The sequence below is a fragment of the Ambystoma mexicanum genome, chromosome 6q, assembly GCF_040938575.1.
Source record: "Ambystoma mexicanum isolate Mex_15411 chromosome 6q, UKY_AmexF1_1, whole genome shotgun sequence".
NCBI lineage: Eukaryota > Metazoa > Chordata > Amphibia > Caudata > Ambystomatidae > Ambystoma > Ambystoma mexicanum.
The window spans coordinates 898,151,439-898,168,355 of NC_090937.1; positions in this window are offsets into that span (position 1 = coordinate 898,151,439).

Below are 16,917 nucleotides of genomic sequence, written 5' to 3' on the forward strand. Positions count from 1 at the left end.
GGCTGCCCTTGCACTGCTGGGGGGTGGGAGACATGAGTGGGGGCCTGGTGGAGGGTGACCCTGGATGCTGGGGGGTGGGGGTGCAGGGGGACATGAGTAGGGGCCTGCTGGAGGCTGCCCCTGGTGGCTGGGGGGTGGGGGTGGTGGGAGACATGAGTGGGGGCCTGGTGGAGGCTGCCCCTGCACTGCCAGGGGGTGGGGGTGGTGGGAGACATGAGTGGGGGCCTGGTGGAGGCTGCCCCTGCACCGCTGGGGGGTGGGGGTGCAGGGGGACATGAGTGGGGACCTGCTGGAGGGTGACCCTGGATGCTGGGGGGTGGGGGTGGTGGGAGACATGAGTGGGGGCCTGGTGGAGGGTGGCCATGGTGGCAGGGGTTTGGGGGTGGTGGGAGACATGAGTGGGGGCCTGGTGGAGGCTGCCCCTGCACTGCTGGGGGATGGGGGTGGTGGGAGACATGAGTGGGGGCCTGGTGGAGGGTGAACCTGGATGCTGGTGGGTGGGGGTGCAGGGGGACATGAGTGGGGGCCTGGTGGAGGGTGGCCATGGTGGCAGGGGGGTGGTTGTAGTGGGAGACATGAGTGGGGGCCTGGTGGAGGCTGCCCCTGCACTGCTGGGGGGTGGGGGTGGTGGGAGACATGCATTGTTGATCAGTAGTGCAAGGTGACATGTGGGTTGGCTGGGGGGCATGCCCATGGTGGATGGGCTGCCTGCGGGACATGGGCAGGGGTGCAGGGTAGTCCCCCGTGGTGTGGGCTGCCTGCAGGGGCCGTGGAGGTTGCGGAGCGTACACCTGGGAGGACCCACACGGTCAATTCACGTGTAGTACTCCCCAGAACCCCTGAAATACACATTCCCTGCTGGTATCGCGTGTGCAACTTCCCGCGCACCCCTGAAATACACGTACACTGCTCGCACAGGGACAATCGCGTGTGGAACTTCCCGCGCACCCCTGAAATACACGTACCCTGCTCGCACTGGGACTATCGCGTGTGGAACTTCCCACGCACCCCTGAAATACACGTACCCTGCTCGCACTGGGACAATCGCGTGTGGAACTTCCTGCGCACCCCTGAAATACACGTACCCTGCTCGCACTGGTACTATCGCGTGTGGAACTTCCCGCGCACCCCTGAAATACACGTACCCTGCTCGCACTGGGCCAATCGCGTGTGTAATTTCCCGCGCACCCCTCAAATACACGTACCCTGATGAAATCGCGTGTGGAACTTCCCGCGCACCCATGGAATACACGTACCCTGCTCGCACTGGCCCGTTCACGTGTGTAACTTCCCGCGCAACCCTGAAATACACGTACCCTGATGGAATCGCGTGTGGAACTTCCCGCGCACCCATGTAATACACGTACCCTGCTCGCACTGGCCCATTCGCGTGGGACTTCCCGCGCACCCCTGAAATGCACGTAACCTGCAGAAATCGCGTGTGGAACTTGCCGCGCACCCCTGAAATACACGTACCCTGCTGAAATCTCATGTGCAACTTCCCGCGCACCCCTGAAATGCACGTACCCTGCAGAAATCGCGTGTGGAACTTGCCGCGCACCCCTGAAATACACGTACCCTGCTGAAATCGCGTGTGCTACTTCCCGCGCACCCCTGAAATTCACGTACCCTGCTTGCACGGGGCCAGTCGCGTGTGGAACTTCCCGCGCACCCCTGCAATACACGTTCCCCGCTTGGCGTTTGCTGTTTGCCAGCCCGGTGAACTGGTCCAGGGTTAGCGCAGCCCTTTGCGATGATTTAGCGATTTGGATGGCTTTTCCTTGCGCAAGAGCGTTCTTGGGGGCGTTACTGGCGCTGCTGCAGGGTCGCAGCGATTCTCTGCGCCACGGCTGGTTTGGAAGCCTGAAATCCATGAATACGCTGTGCGCAGAAATCGGTTTTAGCGCACGTGCCTGGCGCAGTCAATCGCACGCGGACACTCTCCACCAGCCGCTTTCGACACTTTTCTGCGAAATTCTATGAATTACCCTCTGAGTGTGCTCTAAGAAGAGTTCCATTTTGCTTGCAGACAGTACAGACAGGTATAGTGTCCTTAGGACACCCCCATTTTGGTTAATTGCGCACATCCCAGACACTGAGTGTGTTCTTAGAACCGTTTCAACCTGACTGCGGACATTATGGACATGTATAGTGTCCTTAGGACACCTCCATTTTGGTTAATTGCGAACATTTCAGACACAGAGTGTGTTCTAAAAACAGTTCCATTTTGCTTGTGGACCGTATGGAAAGGTATAGTGTCCTTGGGACACCCCCATTTTGGTTAATTGCGGACATCCCAGACACCTGCGCTGTCCGCGGACACCCAACTGCCTTTTTTTAAAAAAAAAACACAAAAAAGAACTGAATTAAAACACATACAATATTTTTGTTTTATTATATATAGATTTACAATTTATGAAAGAGAAGGGGAAGCAGAAACTGACACAAACACAGGGGTATTGGGGGTTTCAAGAGGATGGATAGGATGAGATGAAGGGATGTTGTCTCATCAAAACATTTTTCTTCATGGAGAGGGTTTGGGGATAATTGACTGGTATATGGAGAGGGGGAACAGGTACATGTGGGACAATGGTATTTAATTGTTTCTTGTATGTGGTCCTCCACAACATTTTTCAAATGGTTGAAATTTTCCATGAGCATGTCCATTTTTTCTTCCATGTGCTGAAGAGTCTTTTTCAATGTATCTTTTTGTGTACTATGTTCAATGTTTGTATGGTCTGTTAAAAAATATATATATTTATATATGTTAAGTGTACATAAAGTAATGCTTATTAATTTGGTTATATAGAGAAGTGTCTACCATTAGTATCACTATCTTCAGACATTTCCTCATGTGGGAAATTCTCGTCAAGCCATTCTAAAGTACTGGACATTTCTGTGAAAAAATAAATATGTTACTTTTATTGTATCTAATACAGACATTTTAGAAATATATAAGAAAAATGAAGTTTACTTAGTAGCTTCTGGTAAATTGTGTTCTTACTGGTCTGTAGATCTGCTGTTGCTCCTAGTTGTGCAGTTTCTGTGAGGCAATTATGTTGGAAGACTATCTTTCTTCTTTTGGTATATTCCATTTTAGGACATATGGTATTTAAATGAGTGGTTGATGTGTTAGATATATAGGTTCCACTTCTAATTTATTACTACATATAATGTGTTTGCATGCTGGTTTTTGAACCTGTGCAGTGTTCATATGGCATCATATAACAATTGAAGATACCCCTTGAGTTTTTGGGTAGTGTTGCTGTTGTCTGCGTCTGTCCGCAAACATACGCACAGTCTGCGGACATCAAAATTACTAGCTGGGGGTTCAGTGTGTTCTATGTTACATGCATATAAAGTCAGGGACATTTCGGTTAAGTTGTGCTACTAAAAACCTATAAAATTCAGTAAAACAACTTTGTTAAAGGGACTTTATGGTTAAATTGCGCTACCAAAAACTTATGAAATTCAGAAAAAAACTTTGTTAAAGGGACGTTATGGTTCCAAGTAAAACCGAAAAACCCCTGAACTTCATCAGTTATGGTAAGCTAAGCAACCATAACTCGCACCACCACCGTGCACTGCTAAGACTAACACCCAGGACATCAAAGATGACATTACAAATGTAATGGATGACATCACTGATGACATCACATGTCTGGATCCCCCTTTTTTCCTTTACTGACATATCTAGGCCACATGGTTTTCTTCAGTAACAGTCAGGAACTAACAATTTTAAAGGTACTATATTTGTAGACTTGTCCTTCAAGTATGTTCCCTGCAGTAATTCCCTTAGGGTCCAGTCACATCATATGAAACATATACATAGGGGAAGACTCAAGCTTGAAAGACAGTAAAGCTTTCTGTGTATGAATATAATCAGTAGGGTTATCCGCACTTTCTGATAGTTCTGTTGTTTTTTTATTACTATAATTTCTCTGTATATGCTCATATTTGTATACATTGTACTCACACTACTTTCCTTAAGGTTGTATCACATCATATAATACATATACATAGGGGAAGTAGCAGTTTTGAAACAGAGCAATCATTTCTCTGTGTTATGATAATCAGTTAGTTTATGAACACTTTATGCTTTATCTTCTGCATTTTTGCTTACTTCACTTTCCCTGTATATACGTATATTTGTATATGTTGTTGTCTCTTTGTGTTTTGTCTGTAATAATGCAAGTATGTATTAAGTGGGTTTCATTAGCTACTTATTACATGTTTCACAGTATGCAAAACTCTAATACGATGGCAAGATTATGAATATTGCACCTCCATCATGTATGCTGCACACAATGCTATGTTTCTACATTAGTAGCTTAGTATACTGGATAGAACTTCATAATAGAATGCTATTTATATCAATGCATTGCTTAATGTACTAAGTAGCTCATGATATTTATTCCAATGACCCTTGACACTTTTTTGTCAACTGTATAATAACAATCCCTAATACACACTTTTCATGAAAAATGAATGCACATGCGATGTCATCAGTGATGTCATCAAAGAAAATTGTGATGTCATTTTTGATATCCTGGGTGTTAGTCTTAGCAGTGCACGCTGGTGGCACGAGTTATGGTTGTTTAACTTACCATAACTGGTGAATTTCAGGGGTTTTTCAGTTTTACTTGGAACCATAACTCCCTTTAACAAAGTTTTTTTTTTCTGAATTTCATAGGTTTTTGATAGCGCAACTTAACCATTATGTCTCTTTAACAACGTTTTTTTACTGAATATATATATATATATATTTAATATGTATATATATATATTTATGTAAATATATATATGTATTCTGTTATTGTTTACCTCCTTATTCCTCACACCATCTATTGCTGACAAAGTTGCTATTATTATTGTAATCATATCGTAGGCATAACACATAAAGTTAGATTTGCTGACTTGCTCAATAAGCATAAAAAGTGAGTCATGGGTCACTAGTGTTGATTTTTCTTGCCCCACAGTTTTAGCCAATTATTAGACATTTAAACGTACAATTATTAATGTTAGTTCCAATGTTTGCAACATGTCATTGGTGTTGAGGAGTCATGAGCGCATAAGCAGCTCTGGTTGAACACTGCAGCCTACATTTTGTATATATACAAGAGAGATGCAATTGTATTGCTCCATTTGCTTAGAACATCGAATGTGAACTCCTCTAAATCAGAGTTATTGTGTAATGAAGATCCAATTAGAAACAGCCGCCCTCTTGCAGTAAATTTATGGTGAATCTAAAACCCATGTTGGCTGCAGTGAGATAATGGTTCATTAGTATTTTAAAATGGCAACTGGGAAACACCCCCGCAGTGTGCCTACTGTTTTCCTCATTCAGTAGAGTGCAGTGATTGCATCCCTTAGCAGTAATTACTGCAAAATGCTGTTTCATTTGCTTTTTGCCCCTTGAATTTGTCAGTCTTCAAAGACATTCTCACGTTGATACCAACAATACAAATTAACAAAACGACCTCGCAGATAAATTGGGATAGGCACATGCTAAATTTATCTTTGACGTTTTAAAGGTTTCGGAGGCTTGCCAGTTATTCATTTATGGCTCAACTATAACTGCAGAAAACCAGGTTTATTGTGGCAGAAGCAGGCTATCAGCTCCTTCTGACATGATAAGCACAGGCTTGTTGTGTGTGTATACTGCCTTTATTTGTGAAGCTCAAAAAGACAACATAACATATCATTCATTTGCACAGAAAGTTTACAGATACCATATCAAGGACAGCTCGATGTCCTCTCCTCGATCACCAACCATTTTTGCATGACAATGCAAGATTGCAACCAAAAACAATCAACCAACAACCGTGGCAAGGATGATTCACTCGATACAAAAATGAAAAAGAATTGTTCAATCGACACAAACATATTATGGTGGCCTGCTCATAGCATTGAATATTCTTCAGCAGTGATGGTCTGAAATAATGGTACTCTATCCTTCACCCAATCATGGAACGAAAGCCATAGCTTTAGGAATTTCTGATAAGTGCCAAAGGCCAACACACAAACCTTCTCCATTGCCAGCCCACCAATAACCTAAGCCATCATAAAGCCTTTTATGTAGTTTTCCATTGGTGGGTCGAGACCATTCTGGCTGAAGTTAGCATGTGTGTAATTAATGGGCAACTGTGCCCCAATGATATCTTTAATGTGCCCCAAGATCTCCTACAAGAAAACCTGCACTTCACAGCAGGCCGACAACATGTGTAGCAAGTCCCCAACCTCCCCACAACTCCTCCATGATAACGTTGAGTACTCATAGTGGATTCTGTGAAGGTGGGGTGAGATACCATTGGGAAAATAGTTTGTAAGCTGCTTCCTTTATTGTGGCACAACTCTATGCCATTTGAGCTCTATACCAGATTTGGCCCCATACCTCCATTGGGATGATAGCCCCAAAGTCGTGATCCCACCTTTCTATATATGGGAGCTTATATTCCGGAGTCGCAGTTTCCAACAACTTATAAAGTTGTGAGCCCCTCTTATGATCTGTTCCCTCCCTCATCGTTGTCTCCAAACCCTGTTGGTGGCCTAGTCCCTACAGTCTTGACCCCCTATGATAAATCCAGTGCCTAATTTGTATGCCCTTTCGCCCACACAGAATTTCATTTCCATATCCTCGAATGAAAGGGAGGGAATCCTCATTATACAGTTCGGCTATTGTCAATGTATGGAATCTGGTCCAGCCCTGCTGAAACCTGTCCAAACAGCCTGGATTGAAGTCTAACTTATGTCTTACTGACAAGTATTGGCCCTTACCCCAGAGCCATACCCGTCTGGTTCAGTGCTTGGTTCCAGAACCTTAGAGCACATTTATTAGCCTCAAGGGGAGTCTCCCTGCTATTCAGGCTGGAGAAAGAGTAAGGCACCAAGTGGTATGGCTCTAGCTCCCCGCTCCAGGTCACACCACCTCTATACGCTATCCTGCATGGTCCACTCTAGATTGGGAGCTATTTGCACTACAAGCAGGTATCTATCAATATCTGGGCCACCCAACCCATCTGAGAATGTGGGGCATGTAAGAACCCTTCTGGAGACCCTGGATTTCTCCTACTGCCAAATAAAGGAGAATATTTCATTTTGTAGTGTCGGAATCGGTGGCGCTGGTATGGAAATCAGGAGTGAATTCATCACATGGAGAAGCCTGGGTAATAATGTCATTTTGAGTGCTGTGTTGCGAGCAAGCCATGTGAGATCCTGTTTATGCTACCTCTGAAGGTCATCCACCATACTCCGGATGTATATTTGCCCTGTACAGACTCTCATAATATGTCGTCAATTTGATTCCCAAATACTCAATGTCTGAAGTAGCCCACTGTTGCTCGGAAATCTTTATGCCCCCCAACCCCACTTCCCCCTTACTTTCACCAATATAAGTACTTCTAGATGAGGCATAGTTTACCCTGAATCCTGATGACCCGTCAAAGTTCTCTAATAATCTCATTACCTTTGGCAGGGAACTGAATTTGTCGCAAAGAAACAACAACACATTGGGCCTTATTACGGGTCGGCGGTAACCGTGCCGGTAACACTGGGGGATCACTACCCCGGTGGCCAGGAAGTCATGCGCCAGTAAAATGTTGTTCCCCATTCCCAAAGGACTCTATGGGAGTGGAGACCTTGGAAACACTGGCACTGGTAAAAACGGTGCTGGTGTGTCCGTGAAACTCTGCGGACCGGTGAAGGTCCACCAGGCAGGTCAGACCTGCTGGCGGGAGGGCACCTGCCCAGGAGAGTTGTAGTGTGACTGTCCGGAAACATTGGTGCCGGTAGGCTTACTGGCACCGTTGTTTCCGGATCAGCATGCTTATAGCGAGGAACATAGTCTGCATATAGGGCTAGTTTGTGCTCACGTTGCCCCCCCTGCTCTCCCCGGATCTCTGTATCATGTTGCATCACATTAGCTAGTGGCTCCATTGGCATTGCAAAGATCAGTGGGGACAGAGGGCGTCCCTACCAAATACCCCGTCTGATATCAATCTCTCCTGAAAGATGCCCATTGACCAGCAGCTACATGGATTTTAATTGGACATTTTCTAGCACTATCCGGACGAAGGCTGGACCATAGCCAATGGCCTCCAACCTTTTCTGAATATAACCCTAAGCCATACAATCAACGGCCTGTTTAATATCCAGGGCAATGATTGAGAACTATTGGGCCATCTGTCTGCCCCAATCAATGACATTAATCGCACTCATAGTGCTGTCCTGAGTGGGCATGCCCTCTATAAATCCTGCCTAATCAGGATGGATGATCTTGGGGAGAACCTTTGTCAATCGCTCAGCCATTATCTTTGCATAAATGTTTGCATTGTTATTTAGTACGGTCATGGGGTGCATTTCATGGGGTCCTTATGTGGCTTGAGAAGCAGTGTTGTAGTGAAAATACCCATGTCCCCTGAGATCATACCTCTCTCCCAGATCACATTAAATAGCTTAGCTGATGGCAATATTAACCAAGGTTTGAAAACCTTATAGAAGCAGTTCCCAAACCCATCCGGGCCCAGAGCATTGTTGGGTTGAGACAATAGCTTTACCCAATTCCTCTAATGTGATCGGACTCTCTAGGGCATTCTTATCCTCATCAGACAGCTGACACATAGGAGCTTTGATCTATGGGGTCCAGCTTTTCTGCTCTCACTAGCAAAGCACAGGTTTTTTTTAAGATGTAAAGGCAAAGTCGGCAACAACTTGGCTATCAGATGCTCTGACTTTTCCATTGTCTCTATCACACCTCCAGCCCAGTTCCATCGGCCTCTTCTGAACTGATTGACTGACACAGATGATTGATTTAGGTGTGCAAAGAGGGACGTGTAAATAGGCATTCATCAGTCTCCATGTGATAGCTGCTGGTAAAAGCCCGGCTTCTAAAAACTCCCTGGAAAGTCCTTGCTTGAAATTTCCCCCACTTGGTAGTGCTTGGGTGTATGGCCTTGGGAGTTCCTCAAATGTTTCTCTTATTTCGCGAGGGTGGAAATGTTGCCTCCAACAGCCGTGAATAGGCATCTTGCCAGTCTGTACAATCCAAATGCTTATGGCAGCCTGCATGGTTCATGCATGTGCCTCATAAAGTAAGTATGCCCTGAAACCTGAAAACCTGAAAACCTTGCCATAGTTCTAATATATATATATATATATATATGTGAAAAAACTTTGTTAAAAGGGACGTTATGGTTAAGTTGCGCTACTAAAAACCTATCAAATTCAGTAAAAAAACTTTGTTAAAGGGACGTTATGGTTCAAAGTAAAACCGAAAAACCCCTGAAATTCGGCAGTTATGGTAAGATAAGCAACCATAACTCGCGCCACCGTGCACTGCTAACACTAACACCCAGGACATCAAAGATGACATCACAAATGTCATTGATGACATCACTGATGCAACTTAACCATAACGTCCCTTTTAACAAATTTTTTTCATTGAATTTCATAGGTTTTTAGTAGCACAACTTAACCATAACGTCCCTTTAACAAAGTTTTTTTACTAAATTTCATATGTTTTTAGTAGCACAACTTAACCATAATATCCCTGACTTTATATACATGTAACATAGAACATACTGAACCCCTAGCTAGTGATTTCAATGTCCGCGGACTACCGTCATGTCCGGGGACATATCGAAAATCTGAGCGTGGTGAATGTAAATTTAAATAGTGTGCCCCATTTCCCCTTTGAGGTTGGCTCTGAAAAGAGCCGTTTTTTTGGGGGTTTTTTTGCAGATGCTTGACAGACACCTGTTATTTTGTATTTTTATTTTTTGTATTTTTCTTACTTTACTCCTAAAATCTTCACATAACCTTCTCCAAAGCAACCCTTACATTCCAAAACAGAATGGCATTTCCCTTAAAAGATAAGGAAATGCCATCTTCTTTAAAATAAACAGCATTACTCTAATCAATATTCTCATTATTACAGAAGAACATACCAGCTCTAACCAGGAAGGCACACATGCCTCGGTTGATTACACACCTAGCATTGTTTTGCTGAGGAAAAAAAACTGAACTATTGTCCCATATTGCCCTAGGTACTAATTTGGTGTAAATCCGTCCAGTAGTTTTTTTTTTTAAATGACCAAAATGTAAGGCAAACAAATTTGTGATATCTCTGTCCGCTCCACAGATGGACTTCCCGGTTCGCTCCGCGGACAGTGCCCCGATTGGCCAAGCGGCTTGCATCATGTCCGCAGACATGCGACGTGTTCGCTGATTGGACGGCGAGGGGCGTGGAGCGCGTCAGATTTTCTGTGGCGCCCGCCATCTTGTATTCGCAGTCGACCGCGTACAGCGCAGTGAAACGTGGATAAAAAATTGTATTTAGTGCCGTGTGTTGGTGTGTAAGAGTGTTTGGGGAGGGTGGGGGAGTATGAGATAGGTTCAATGTTTTGTTTTTTTATGTGCTAGACCTTTTTGTTGCGTTCGATTTGTCCGCGGAGAACACGGCTGTTCTGACATTTTGTAAATAAACTAAATGGTGGGGTGTTTAGAGGACGGAGTATGTGTCATTTTTGTTCGCAAGGAAGGTACAAATGAGCTATGAACACTCGCGGTGTACTTAATTGTTCGTAAATACACAAACTGGGGGTGTCCTCAGGACGCTGTCTGTATTGTAATCTGTCTAGTTGAATGTGTTCTAAGAACACTCGCAGTGTCCCGAAATGGTTGCAATTACACAAAATGGGGGTGTTATGAGAACGTTGTTTGTATTGTTCGTTGTCAGGGTGAAAGTGTTTTAAGAGCACTCCTTTTGTTCGCTAATAGTACAATTTCCTAGGGGCATCAACCGACTTTTTGTCTACTAAAGAAACGATAAATCCGGCTGGTGTGCGCCGACATTATGTGATAATCCTATGACTGGCGCTATTGACCTGGCTGACTTGCTTTTGCGACACTAAATCATATCTTCCGCCCCTAAGCCTGATATTATCAAAGCATTCATATTCCCCGCCTTTCTCCGTGACGTTACAGGGTGCGTAATGAAACGAGCCCAGTCGTCTCCAGTACTACGCGACTTTACACAGAACCCGGAAGACAACACACAATATGTCACAACACAGCGCGCCACAATTCGGAATATGAAACTGTGATTTAAAAGCAAAGAGCAAGATTGTAAATGTTGTAAAGTACATTTATTTGACATCAAATGTTTAGAGAATATTCAGCAATTTGCATTTGTCTTTGTTGTCGATCCGCAAAAGTTCATGTTGAGACACGCGATGTTCCTTTGCGGTACAGAGAGTGTTAGATCAGCTTACAACTCAGTGCGCCACAATTCGGAATATGAAACTGTGGTTTAAAAGTAAACAGCAGGATTGTACATTTGGTAAAGTACATTTATTTCACATGAAATGTTTAGTGAATATTCAGCGATTTGCTACTGTCTCTGCTGTCGATCAGCAAAAGTTTATTTGGAGCCACGCGTTGTTCCTTTGCGGTAGATAGGCTGTTGGTTTATGATAAAAGCAGTAAATGGTCGCTCTGATAATCGGAAGGTTGCTCCAACAACGAGCCATTAGACCACCCTATTGGTTGGTATGTTGTTTGTAGCCGCTAGTACTGCGTAAGGGCATATTGGTCCTTGGCGATTGTCCCATAAAATGGTGAGGGTCATGAAGTTGCATATTTGGACTTGCACCTGGCAGTTGAAGACCCCATCCGCTGAGTCTGTAAATCGTGACATAGACAAAATGGGGCCACGTACCTGTTTTAAAAAACATAAATTAGTCTCACCAGCCGATCTTCATTAAAAATCATCATTTTATTTATTAGGGCGTGAAACTATTTGCTATCGAAGATAGTGCAACAGAGTATGTTAATAATAAAATAATAATATTTTCCCATTCATATAGCGCTAAGAACCGTGAGGTATGTAAGCGGTGCTTATTATTAACTATGGTGTGTGGTGCTCATTTATCGACCACAGAAGGATGAAAGGCTGAGTTTCGCCTTGCCGGGATTCAAACTTGCGTTAGCAAGCTGTGCACGGATGTCAAAGCGAGCGCTGTACTCGCAGTGCCACTTGACAGGCTACAGTGAAGTGGCACAGCGAGTAGAGCGCTTGACCGCCTATAGACCGGTTAAATTATTTCTATTAACCCACCCAGTGTCGTCTGCCTTTTTCAGAGCCCTCTAAACGACAGGGGATCAATTCGGCGGTGATAGTGTGCGGTAGAAAACATTATGCCACTTTCAACGAACAAGTTCAACTTGAGGGGACTTTAATGCTACGCTATTGTAATTATATTTGGTATAAAGTAATCTAAAGGGTTACTTACAGTACAATTGCAATTTCCATTGTCTACGAGTGGTGCAGTCCCAAAATACGACTCTGCGTGTGCCAACGATCTTTCGTATAGTGATATAATATGTAAAAGTGGTTTCGTTTCAGAAATTTCATCTTTATCTTCTCTTACGTTTTAGCAACACTCCTTCAAGAGAAGACTTTCATCACAATCTCTGTCTGTCAAGGTCAAAACACAATACAACCTTATAGTCCGCTTCGTGAGCCTCTACGGGGCCCGAGAAAAAAATGGAAGCAGCTGACTTTCACTGTGAACGAGCATAAATTCTTACTTTGCAACATTCTGTGTAAAGCCATCTGTAGAAGTTGTGGAAGCAGCTGACCTTCACTGTGAACGAGCATAAATTCTTACTTTGCAACATTCTGTGTAAAGCCATCTGTAGAAGTTGGTTTTTGTACGCCATGTTTGTATATTGTTTGCGTGATATTAAAAAAACTTTGTTAAAGGGAAGTTATGGTTAAGTTGCGCTATTAAAAACCTATGAAATTCAGTGAAAAAAATTTGTTAAAGGGACGTTATGGCTTAAAGTAAAACCGAAAAACTCCTGAAATTCGCCAGTTATGGTAACATAAGCAACCATAACTTGCGCCACCGTGCACTGCTAACACTAACACCCAGGACATCAAAGATGACATCACAAATGTCATTGATGACATAACTGATGACATCACATGGCTGGCTCTCCCTTTTTATCCTTTACTGACATATCGAAGCCACATAGTTTTCTTCAGTAACAGTCAGGAAGTAAAAATTGAAAAGGTACTATATTTGTAGACTTAGGGTCCTGTCACATCATATGAAACATGTACATAGCGGAAGATACAGGCTTGAAAGAGAGCAATCTTTTCTGTGCATGAAGATAATCATTATGGTTATCAGCACTTTCTCATAGTTTTATTTTTATTACTCTACCTTCCCTCTATATGCTCATATTTGTATACATTATACTCACTCTCCATAGAGCGAATGGGAAAAAAATTTTGCTCGCGCATACAGCCCAAACCGCTGGACGGATTTCAACCAAATTTGGACCAGGAGCAGCGGCTTGGTCCCAAAAGCGTGCTTTTGCAAATTTGGTGAAAATCCATCCAGTAGTTATTTTTAAAATGACCAAAAAGTAGGTAAAAAAAAATTAGTGATATCTGTGTTCGGTTTGCGGAAAGTGTCCTGATTGGCCAATCGTCTTGCGTGATGTTCGCGGACATGCAAAGTGTTCGCCGATTGGACGGCGTGGAGCGTGAAGCGCGTCAGATTTTTCGGTAGCGCCCGCCGTATTGGATTTGCGGACGTCCCCGGACAGCGCGGTGAAACTTTGTTCAAAATGTGTATTTTGTAGAGTGTGTTGGTGTGTAGGAGTGTTTGGGGAGGGTGGGAGTGTATGAGATAGGATGAAAGTTGTGTTTTTTATGTGTTAGACATTCTTTTGTGTTCGATTTGTTTGCGGCCATCACGGGTGTTCTGAAATGTTCTAAATAAACTGACTAGGGGGTGTTCTAAGGAGTCAATATGTGTCCGTTTTGTTTGCAAGCAAAGTGAAACTGTTCTAAGAACACTCGCGGGGAGTGTTCGTAGGTGGTGTCCTGAGGACACTGTCCGTATTGTTCTCTGTCAAGTTGAATGTGTTCTAAGAACACGCGCTGTGTCCTGAAATGTTCGCAAATAAACAAAATGGGGGTGTTCTGAAGATGCTTTTAAGAACACTTGCGGTGTCCGGGGAGTGTTCGTAGGGGGTGTCCCGAGGACGCTGTCCGTATTGTTCTCTGTCAAGTTGAATGTGTCCTAAGAACACTCGCGGTGTCCTGAAATGTTCGCAAATAAACAAAATGGGGGTGTTCTGAAGACGCTTCTAAGAACACTCGCGGTGTCCGGGGAGTGTTCGTAGGGGGTGTCCTGAGGACGCTGTCCGTATTGTTCTCTGTCAAGTTGAATGTGTCCTAAGAACACTTGCGGTGTACTGAAATGTTCGCAAATAAACAAGATGGTGGTGTTCTGAAGAGGCTTCTAAGAACACTCGCGGTGTCCGGGGAGTGTTCGTAGGGGGTGTTCTGAGGACGCTGTTCGTATTCTCTGTCAAGTTGAATGTGTCCTAAGAACACTCGCGGTGTCCTGAAATGTTCGCAAATAAACAAAATGGGGGTGTTCTGAAGACGCTTCTAAGAACAGTCGCGGTGTCCGGGGAGTGTTCATAGGTGGTGTCCTGAGGACGCTGTCCGTATTGTTCTTTGTCAAGTTGAATGTGTCCTAAGAACACTCGCGGTGTCCTGAAATGTTCGCAAAAAACAAGATGGTGGTGTTCTGAAGACGCTTCTAAGAACACTCCCGGTGTCCAGGGAGTGTTCGTAGGGGGTGTCCTGAGGACGCTGTCCGTATTGTTCTTTGTAAAGTTGAATGTGTCCTAAGAACACTCGCGGTGTCCTGAAATGTTCGCAAATAAACAAGATGGTGGTGTTCTGAAGACGCTTCTAAGAACACTCCCGGTGTCCTGGAATGTTCATAGGGGGTGTCCTTAGGACGCTGTCCATATTGTTCGTTGTTAAGTTGAAAGTGTTGTAAGAACTATCGCGTTGTTCTGAAATGTTGGTAGGGGGTGTCCTGAAAACGGTGTTCGTATTGTTCGCTGGCAAGTTCAAAGTGTTCTAAGAACACTCACATTGTTCGCGGACATTAAAGGTTTCCCATAGATCATAGTTGAAATGTTTGACTCGATGGATGTGATATGCTGCGGTGGTTCTTGCCAGGGCATACAGTCTTGGGTGCATGGCCCTGGCAACAACCACCGCAGCATATCACATTCATATTTGCTTATAACTTTGGGTGAAAAACAAATGTATAAAGAACAAAGGTATTAGATACTATGGATGTGATATGCTGCTATGGTTGTCCTTATTATTGTATACTTACTGTTTGGTCTAGTAATGGGAGTTCATGTTTTTCTTCTTCATTTCTGTGATAAAAGAAAATAGCATGTTAGTATTAGTATTGTGTAATGACTTATTACATTGTATAAGGAATATACTTGTATTTTTATTCTATCCCTCATATTTAGTAGAGTACAAATCAGAGTACTGTGCAATTTGCTCAGTTTCTGTATTTGTTGCTAAAATCATTGGGTCTGTGGGAGTAAAGAAAATCCATGTTGGATTAAAAAAAAAACCCTTTTTCTGTTATGCTACAGTTTATTTGTTTGTTTGTTTTCAGTGTTCACTTGTTGTTTCTGGCTAATGCTTTATACTTTGCTTTGTTGTATTTTTTTTTTAGCAGTAACAGATTCTTCATTTGTTTTGATATTATAAAATTTTGGAGCAGTTAGATACCAATTGGCATATTCTAACTGTCTATTTTTTTAATATATTTTAGTGGTTTTGATTTACCTATTTGGATATTGTTACATTTTGGGACAGTTAGATACCAATTGGCGTATTCTAACTGTGTATTTTTTGGCCTAATTTAATGGTATTTATTTATCTGATTAGTTGTTGTAGAATCTTTGAGCTGTTAGATAGCTTTTGGAGTATTCTAACAGTTTATATTATTTTAACACACATTTATAATGTTGGGACAGTTAGATACCAATTGGCGTATTCTAACTGTGTATTTTTTGGTCTAATTTAGTGGTAGTCATTTATCTGATTAGTTGTTGTAGAATCTTTGAGCAGTTAGAGAGCTTTTGGAGTATTCTAACAGTTTATATTTTTGTAACACAAATTTAGTTAAAGGTTTAAATACAGTTTATTTATCAAATTTTGGTTTTAAGAACATCAAATAAGCGTTTGTAAGATTTGCTGGTAATCTCTGCTTTAGAGTAATAGTACTATCATTACATTCAAACCATCCACATTTCTTTTTTATGTATGCAATGTAGTGCCCTGAATTGGTTGTGGCTCCTGCGTGGTAGATTATACCTATTGTTGTGAAGGTTTTTTTACCAAGTGATATTTGACCATGTGTGAATCCAGTCAGCTTGCAGTTGTTTTTGGTACCATCTGCATTGTAACGTAGAAGCATTAGTATTACGTATTTACTATGTGTTTGTATTACTAACGTGGAGCGATTATCTGAATTGCAGGTAGAGCATAATCTACCATGGTGTGCATTTTGTACAAGTTGCTGGAATGGAATGGATTCACAATTTGGTATTGATGTATGTATGAAGCGTTCATTGGGGATTTCTTCTTGTGTCTCATTGTTGCAGAGAGTGCATGTATGTTTCCACATGTATGAAATCTGAAAGATTTCATTTATAGGTATGTTTTTGTTTTCCAGTACTTGTAGTAAGTACATTAGAAATTCTTGTGGATCTTCCTGTGAGTTTATAGTGAATTTCACCATTCCAGCACAGTAGTCCAATTGTCGTCTTATTCCAAAAACACTATATGTGTTGTCAGGATTGTTTGCTGCATTTCTGTGAAGTACTAACATTTGCAAACACAATGGGTCTGTACTGTGTGAGTAAATGTTGTCAACAATTGGTGGTAATTGAAATAGAATATTCATTGCTACATTTGCATAGCAACTTACACCAACTATATTTGAGAATTTAAATGGTCCAGGTAGTTCTGTATCTAACTGCTTTTTTTGGAGTTTGTCTTCCTTCTTTAAA